Here is a 9,862-nt window from a genome sequence, read left to right as displayed (position 1 = left end):
GTTTTTGAATCCTTAGGTGTCAAGATCCGGTGTAAGACCTGGGGAACTGGTTGTGCCCTGCGAAGTATGCACAAGGGAACACGAGGGACACCTTCTCTAATAGTCACTAAAACTTAGTGTTTGAAGAGGATTTGATGGAAGCAGATACAGCCCTGCCCTGAAGCAACTTGGAGCAAGGGAGGCAGACATTAAACAAGTAATAAGCAAAACCATGTCAAGTTACAAATTGTGTCAAGTGCCTGAAGAAAAGAAGCAGGGTGCTAAAAGAGGGAATGACAGGGATAAAATGAACATTTCTCAGTCAAGGTTCCTTGTCACTTCTCAGATGAAATTATATTCAGGCTGAAATCCAATGGATGAAATAGAATGTGGCAATGCAGCAATGGGGTGTGTGTTGGGCAGTTCAAGAGTAGGGAACTACCTGCACAAAGCTACTCAATCAAAAACAAAAACAAAAACAAAAACAAAAACATCTCAGGAAAAAAATTCCTGAAAGAAGATCAGAATGACTTCAATTTCTCTGGCAGACACATATACAAAAAATTGTGTTTTTGGCTTATCTATACTGTAAAGTAAGTCACTCGCTCTTCCAATTAAATGCCAATCTGTCAATTTCTTACTTTCTATAAATTCTTGATAACAGGACATCTCTTACTTGGAAGCATTTGTAAGCAAAATGTAACATATTGTATGTCGGGGCACAGGTCCGCAAATTCTGCCTTGACCCAGGATGCAAAGCCTACCACTTCCTCCTGAAATAGCACAAACTCAAGCATAGTGGGGACCCCATTTGGACAGCCTGGCCTAGAATACACTACAGGCTCGTAAAGTCTGGGCTGACCTGTAGGGGTCTAATTTGTGTGAGACACTGCAGCACTTGGGGACGACCTTCCCTAGTAATGCCAGGGTGACTTGAGGAGCACAAGTTTGGCCCCTAGAAGTCATGAGGGAAAGGCAATATTGAACTATAGGAAAGAACATGCTATTAACATTGTCCTTTAGCCTGTTTTCATTGCAGACCAGGCCTGAGGAGAGGCCTGGCAGGGATGATGGTTAGAGTAAAGGGTCTGGAGCTCAAACTCTATTTAAGATGTGAATGAGGAGAGGTAAAGGCCACCATTTCTTCTTTGTCATTGGAAGTCACAGGAGCACAAAACATATCATCATAACCACTTGGATTGGAAACAGCTACAAGTGAATAATAAAGACAGGAGATTAATAAGCACGTGTACTGTGCGAGGCTCTGTTCCAGGTTCTGGGTGCAAAACAGATACATCTCCTGCCCTCACAAAGCAGAAGAGAGCCACTTATCGATAATTACGCCAATACATAAATACAAATCATGGAGGGCTATGAAAGACCTACGTAATATGTCAAACATCCTATTAGTTGTGTGTCCTTGAGCTTATTACTAAATTCCCATGAGCTGAAATTTCCTTATCCATTCTGTTGCTGTGTCGTAGTGATATAGTAAGACAATGCACGTAAACCATTTAACATGCACTTGGTCTGTAACAGGCTCAATCAGTAATACCTATTAATAATAATTGAGAAGTTCAATTATTCAAATTGTGGCTGATTTAGAGAAATACTCTTTTGTCCAGTGTTTTTGCTGAGGAAATATAGATGTCACAGATATTAAGGAACTCAGTAACCGTGTCAACTTTCCCTCTGCACACTTACATCGTGACCCTCCCAGGGAGCACTGGCAAACCCAGGCCTGTGGACAACTCTGTGGGTCTCACTGTTTCTCAAGGTAACAAACCAAAATTTGATAATGGCCCTACATGTATTTCAGTCTACATCCAATGACCCTCTAATAACACATATACTCAATTCCTGAAAGCATTTCAAGTTGCAAAACTAAGCTTACTGGAACCAGGCATTTAAAAACATTTTAACTGAGTACTGAAGAGCTTTTAAACAGTTATAGGACGGGGTTTCCCACATGCGTTACGTGTCAACACCTCTTAGTCTGTCTCGTGGGAACTCCTCCAACAGTGCGCCGGGCCCACCGCTTTTCATTAAACAAATGAAATAGGCTCCGTACCTTTATTAATGTGCATCCTACTTTAAGTAGATACAGCTGTACGACCTAAATTTATTTCAAAATATAAATCACAAAAAGTAGAACACAGGTACAATATATGAGTATTAATCATGACACACTGAAAGTGAGAACACCGTCAGATTCTAGAAACCAAATCAAAGACTAAAAGCACAAATACTCCAACAAAACAATGTTGTGGGAGATTCAAACAAGCTAAATAGCTAGTTTAGAGGAGGAGGGCGGCCGTACCCAGGAGGACCACCACAAATACTTTCCTTCTTCCTACTTCCGTTTGGTCATCACTGATCTCACTTATTTACTAATTTCCTGTGTTAGACCATTAAGAACTCTTCATTGAAAATGTAATTTATCCAGTTCAAGTGAAGTCTTTGAAGACCAGGTAACATATTTGAGACAAGAAAGGAATAAAACAGTGTAGCTAGCAAGCACCAAACTTCACCACAGAACTGTTACCAACTGCTCGGGCCCATGTGCTACACATGAAATTTTGGTTTTAGTTACATAAAAGAAGGAAAGACAGAAAAAGAGAGAAAATAACCAGATTTTTTTTCACTTTTTTTGACTGTTGTTCAGGTAGAGTTGTCTCTATTTTACCCCCACCACTCCCCACACCCAGCCATCCCCACCTCCCACCCACCCTTGATCCTACCCACTTTGGTTTTGTCCATGTGTCCTTTGCATGTGTGGACAACAACCCTGATTAAAGCTGATTAAGAACTGTGCTCTACAACAAATTGGCCTCAGACACAGAAGTGTGTCTTTTGCAAAACTACCCATGGTTTTGTTTTGGTTTTTGTTTTGTTCCGTATTTATATCTTTAATAAATGTCTCTGCAGAAATTGCAGAGGCTTTTCCCTCCTTCAGAAGCTTTGGTTAGCCAGGGCATCTGCACAAAACACACACGAGAGGGCATTTAGTTTCATCCATGTTAAATGGCAGCAGAACTTTTGGTAAAAGCTGCACCGGGCAAACAGGGGCAGAACATAATGACCCGGTCGAGCACACCTTTTATCCCTCGTGGTCATCTACCCAAATGCCCATAGACAGATCTAAAAACCTTTAACTTGTCTCCCAAGAAGCCCCTCTGGATGCAAACCTCCTGAAAGCACACTGGGAAGGGTCAGTTCTAAGAGACCTTCCCGTCACAAAATGAACGAGGCAAGTTATGACTCTTAAGCTTATATTTCTCTGTTAGATATTATCTCATATCCTTACATAAAGTCTGATTTATACAAATTGGCTCACTTTCTGAGGGTTTGCTTTTATTTTAAATACAGCTTTTCGGTCAAACTTCACTTTCGGTGGAAACACATTTTTGATGGCCAGGGCCGAACATAAAATTCCATTATTTAAATGGCAAAGAGTTGGTAAGTCAAGTCCGCAAGGCCTGTGGCAGTAACTTACTCTGTTTGTGGTTTCTACTTTGTTAGACTCAGTGGAGCCATGAATCTATCTTGTCCTTAAAAAACTGAAAGAGGTGGCTTTTAAAATGAATGTAATGCTAAATTTATGGGCCCCGGGAGCAGCGTATCAAGGCCTCCGGACTGATTAAACCCAGATGTTGGTAACAATGTTAGTGTTATGGACCAACTGCAGGTGTGGGAATAGATCCCCTTCCCTGGGACCCTCAGCAATCAGACCAGTGGTTTCTTCTGGCTCTCAGTTTGGAGTTTTCAATTAACACTACAATGGTATTGTTGTTCTCCAGCATTAGATCATATGTCATGTAAATGAAGCTGAATATACAGTTAAACTTGACAAGGTGATTTAGGCCAACGATACATGTGTTCGGTATTATAACTTGATTGAGGTTAAATAATAATAATAAAAAAGCCCTGACATGCTATAAAGTTTTTATTATTTGGCTTATCAGTAGATTTTCACATTATGCTTTCATAAAACAGAATGTCATTTATAGCAGGGTGAGACGCTTATGAAAAGGGAGACACAAACCTACTTATAAATGACCAAAATGATTAATTCCAGATTGGATGCTTTTATATAGTCAGTATAGCAATTGGAAGTTCCCGGTGTGCTTTTTTTTTCATTTCCTTGTTTCCATTTTCCAAAATCCTGTTGTAGTTCTTTAACTTCTCCTTTAACATGAGTGATCAGTGCCCACATAATCACCCCTATCAGTGAGAGCAGCAGTAGTATCTGGGATTATTCAGAAATACTACTTGACTCAAAGCAATGAATCCAGCTCGTCAGTGACTGGGACTATATTCCACTCTCCTGTGGGTGTCATGATGCTTAGGAGAGAAGCCCAGCTCACTAAAACACATCCCCACAGCCGCCATCTCTTTGAGTTAGACTGTAAGCTTCTCAGGGCAGGAACCTTATTTGCTCTGTGTTTATAGGTGCTGCAGACACTGATTGTCCCATGAATAAATACCAATAAAAACAACTTCGCAGGTCTGTTTATCTACTTCAGTCTCGTAGAACATTTATAACTCTCATTAATGTTGATGCACTGTAGAGAACTCTCCCGTTTTACTTATGTCTTCGTTTGTTGCAGCAATCTCTTAGAGACCAGACCACATTGTAAGTCAGCTCAGTAAAATGTGCTTTGCTGTGCCAGTTCATGGGGAAAGCTTTATGCCCTAAAAGTGTGTACATCACAAATGTAAAGAAAGACAAGGCTGATTATTTTGAGAGAGAATTAATAAGTTCATGAACTAAATTCTTCACAACTCATTAATATCATAACCGACAAGTAACTTCCTTCAATGAATGATAAATAACTGGGAAAATAAACGGTGCTGAGAGTCACATCTAACCTCTTTGTCAGGGACAGAAAGGGCTGACGGCATTCCAATCTCTTTACATTACAGCCCATGTATGTGTGTGCATAGTATTTCCTCTTTAAATTTATAAATGGCTCAGTAGACCTAAAACATTGATTTCCAGAGCAATGACAAATACTTTGACAAGCTGCTAATGAATCTCAATTTACCTGTCTGCAAAAAAAAAAAATTAATGTGACAAGGAATAAATGAGCAAATAATCTCTGAGAAAAAAAGCCAAATACTCTTTGTCAATAAATTGTTTCAAGACACTACATTGTAGTTCATTCAGGCATTTATTCAGCAAATGTTGACCATGTGTGATAAGTAAGGCACAGAGCAGGGTACCTGGGTACAAAGACTGCACAGTCCTTTGCTCAAGGGCTGACAGACACATAAACCTAAGTGCCATGAGGCACTGCTGTAAGTGAAATGATAGCAGTGCACAGAGTATCGTGGAAAATGTGTCAATAGCAAAATTAAATGAAATAAACACATATGAGTGCATAATTTTTGAGGCTGTCCTATTTGTTTTCAGTACAAAGTGGACTGTAAACAACAGCATTCACATTGTTGAAAACGTGATTCAGCTACTGCTGTCAAGGCCATTGTCAGCACTAATTAAATCAAGTGAACAAGTGCAACACAAAGAGTGAAGATATTTGGCCACTGAAGTGAAATGAATTCTTATTTCCTACTCTTCCGGGATATCCTAGGTATATTTGTCATTAATTTTCTAACTTAATTTGTATCTAGAAATTCCTCATTATCTGGCTTTTCCTAGGGCCCTATTAAATGTTTATAATCTATGGAACACTACATAGCTGTCCCTAGGTGCAATGATAAAATGCAGCTCATTGATTTTTCTGCCAAGTAAGTAGAAGAGTTATAAATGCAGTTATTCTATATTGTATGACCCCACATTATAGTAATGTACTCTTTCCCTTCTCCAATGGTGACCAAAAGCATGAAGAAAATGAGAAGTAATGATGTTAGTGACTGAAATTACTAGCCTGAAAATAATTCATCATGTCACTTAAATTTCCAAGGCAAGGCAGTTTCTGGAAGCTAACACATTTATGATAGTTGAAAGTGGAAGCACAGCAAGTAAACATTTCTGTTACAAAGAAATCAAAGGATACACTAGTTTAGAATAGTCACCATTATTTTCAAATTACTAAAAAAAAAAACAATAGGCAATTACTTTCTCTCTGCAAAATACCAAAGTAAAACTACAGAGTTACTTGTTGCTTGGGTTTAGCAACATTTCATGCAAATTACTCCAACATCAGTTATGACTGTAAAGAGAAGTACTGTTCCTCCTACATCACAATTGAGAAGTTGAGGACAAAATGTCAATGCAACTCATCTATTGGTTTTTTCCTTTTATTTTTGTTCTTGACACTAATACAGGTATCTACATGTTCCCCCACTTTGCACACCTTCATGGCCACCATCATACTGTTATCTGTATCTATGAGTTATGCATATACGTTCTTTGGCTAATCCCTTCACTTTCTTTCATCCCATCACCCTCCTTCCTCCTGACAGCTGTCAGATTTTTTCCATGTGTCCATACCTCTGTTTCTATTTTGTTCACCAATTTATTTTGTTCATTAGATCAAGAACAAGACAGGGTTTTCCACTTTCACCACTCTTACTCAATATAGTACTGGAGGTCCCAGCCACAGCAATCAGGCAATGAAAAGAGATGAAAGGCATCCACATGGGAAAAGGGGAAGTAAAAACTGTCATTGTTGGCAGAAGACACTGTATTATATGTAGACAGCCCTAAAGAGTCCACCAAAAAGCTATTAAGCCAAATAAATTAATTCAGTACAGTAGCAGGATACAAAATTAACTTTCAGAAATTAATGGCATTTCTATACACCAATAATGAATTATCAAAAAGAGAAGCTAAGAACACAATCTTATCTACTACTGCAACAACAATGATAAAAATAATAAGGAATGTAAAAATAAATTTAACCAAGATGGTAAAAGACCTGTTCTTGGAAAACATTAGGGCATTGAAGAAATAAATGGAAGATACAAGTAAATGGACGCATACACTGTGTTCATGGATTGGAAGAATTAACATCATTAAAATGTCCATATTACCCAAAGCAATCTATAGATTCAACGCAATTCCTATTAAAATACCAGTGGCATATTTCACACATCTAGAATAAATATTTTAAAAATTTACATAGAAACAAAAAAGACATCAAATAAACTCAATAACATTGAGGAAGAAGAACAAAGTAGGAGGGATCGCAATGCCTGATATCAAACTACACTACAAGGCCACTGCAGTCAAAACAGTCTGACACTGGTATAAGAACAGATCAATGGAACAGAACAGAAAGTCCAGAGATCAATCCATACCTATGTGGTCAATTAATATTTGACAAAGGGGCGAGACCATGCAAAGGAGTAAAGACAGTGTCTTCAGCAAGTGGTGTTGGAAAAACTGGTCACCTATTGTTTCTTAAACTTACAAAGAAAGGAATCACAATGGATAATTCAACTTTTTTGAGATTTTTAAATAGAGTTCTATTTTTTAATGTTTTATTTATTTATCTTTAGAGGGAAAGGGAAAGAAGTATATTCAATGTATGGTTGCCTCTCATGTGTCCCCTGCTGGGAACTGGCCTGCAACCCAGGCATGTGCCCTGACTGGGAAGATTTTATTTATTTATTTATATTTAGAGAGGAAGTGAAGGAGAGAGGGAGAGAAATATCAATGTATGGTTGCCTCTCATGGGTCCCCTGAGGGGAACTGGCCTGCAACCCAGGCACGTGCCCTGACTAGGAATCAAACTCCTGTCCTTTGGTTCTCAGGCCTGTGCTCAATCCACTGAGCTACACCAGCCAGGGAATTCAACTTTCAATTCCTTACTGCAAACACCTAGTGAGTCCTTTCACCATAAACCGTTGAGCTAGATATGGAGTAGGACATTAAGGTGAATAAAGCCTTGTCCGCTTTGAGGAGCTCACAAAGAAATTATTCTGAACTGGCGCATGTTAACCAGCTTGGGGGACTCTGATAAGATGTGAAAGAGGAAAACATTTTTTTCTTTAGGCTCTCTGTTTTCCGTAACAGTAATCTCTACCAAATGTTACACCCAAGGACTATCCATGTGTTACCTGAACTGATTCAAGCACTTTATCCCGAAGGAGAGCATCTTCAGTCTATACATAAATTGTTCTAACCCTGAGCTGGTTCTGCACGCCTGTCACTAGGAAGAGACTCCTGTTTGGAACCACAGCACACCAAGTGCTTGTTTCAGCAGAGTTAGCCCTTTGGCTTTTTTATTATTATGAACAATCATTTTGGATCTATGATAGAATCCAAATACAAAGTTCTTTTACCCTATTTCTGATACAAAGGAACAAGCTGTCTATAATCTATATGTATCCAAAAAAGCAAGCAAACAAGCACAGGTGTTTTTTTATTTTCAGTGTAATTCTGTATTAACCTCCCTGTTAGGGTCTTTAAATTTTTTTATTTAGTTATTTTTCAAGTACAGTTTTCTGTTTATATCTCCCATCCCAGCCCACCCCTCCCCCATGCACCCCGCCTGCCTCCCATTTCCGCCCCCCTTAGTTATTGTCCCTGTGTCCTTTATACTTGTTCCTCTAAATCCCTCCCATTTTTTCCTCTTAAATTTCCTCCCCTATCCCCTCTGGTCACTGTCCCCCTGTTCTCTATTTCAGTGTATTTGTTTTTATTTTGCTCGCTTGTCTGTTTTGTTGTTTAGCTTCCTGTTAAAGGTGAAATCATATGGTATTTTGTCTTTCAATACCTGGCTTATTTCACTCAGCATAATGCTTTCCAGTTCCATCCATGTTGTTGCAAAGGGTAGTAGTTCCTTCTTTCTCTCTGCTGCATAGAATTCCATTGTGTATATGTACCACAATTTTTTGATCCATTCATTTACTGACGGGCGCCTAGGTTGCTTCCAGCTCTTGGCTACTGTAAATTGTGCTGCTATGAACATTGTGGTGCATAGGTTCTTTGAAATTGATGTTTTGGGGTTCTTAGGATATAATCCCAGCAGTGGAATTGCTGGATCAAAAGGCAGGTTAATTTTTATTTTTCTGAGAAAATTCCATAGTGTTTTCCATAATGGTTGTACCAGTCTGCAATCCCACCAACAGTGAACTAAGGTCCCCTTTTCCCCACAACCTCTCCAACATTTGTTGTTGGTTGCTTTGTTTATGATAGCCATTCTGACTGGTGTAAAGTGGTATCTCATTGTGGTTTTAATTTGCATCTATCTGATAGCTAACGATATTGAGCATTTCTTTATGTGTCTCTGGGTGTTCTGTATGTCCTCCTTGGGGAAGTGTCTGTTCAAGTCCTTTTCCTATTTTTTAGTTGGGTTGGTTGTCTTCTTAGAGTGGAATCGTGTAAGTTCTTTGTATATTTTGGAGATTAAACCTTTGTCTGAGGTATCATTGGCAAATATGTTTTCCCATACAGTTGGTTGTCTTTTTAATTTAATACTGTTTTCTTTAGCCATACAGAAACTTTTTATTCTTTCCTTTATATTCCTTGCTCTAGGGGACATATCAGTAAAAATGTTGCTGCGTGAAATATCTGAGATTTTCCTGCCAATGACAAGCACAGTTTTTTAAGGAATTTGCAGATGTTATTTATTTTTTCCCCAGAATAGATGCAGAAAGAGCAGTGATGATAGAATGATCACACTCTATCATTAGTTGAACCTCTCCAGTGAGAAAAAAATCACTACGTGGTTGTGTCAAGAGTCTTAGACACCATTAAGAGTTTTTTGAGGATTCCTCAAGAGTAAAAATATATATATAATTAAAACTGAATCATTGATCCATTCTTTTGCTTTCTAATGATGGTGTCACATTTTATATCATTGTTGAAAAAATCTGTGTGCTCTATGCTTTTCTTGCAAGTCGTGGGTGAGGAGAAGAAGAGCAAATTGTCAGAGTTGGTGGCTCTTTTGTCCTGATAAGTGTAGGATGA

This window comes from Artibeus jamaicensis, unplaced genomic scaffold (genome assembly GCF_021234435.1).
Source record: "Artibeus jamaicensis isolate MK-2021 breed Jamaican fruit bat unplaced genomic scaffold, CSHL_Jam_final contig_233, whole genome shotgun sequence".
Classification (NCBI taxonomy): domain Eukaryota; kingdom Metazoa; phylum Chordata; class Mammalia; order Chiroptera; family Phyllostomidae; genus Artibeus; species Artibeus jamaicensis.
Note: the sequence above shows the minus strand (reverse complement) of the source record.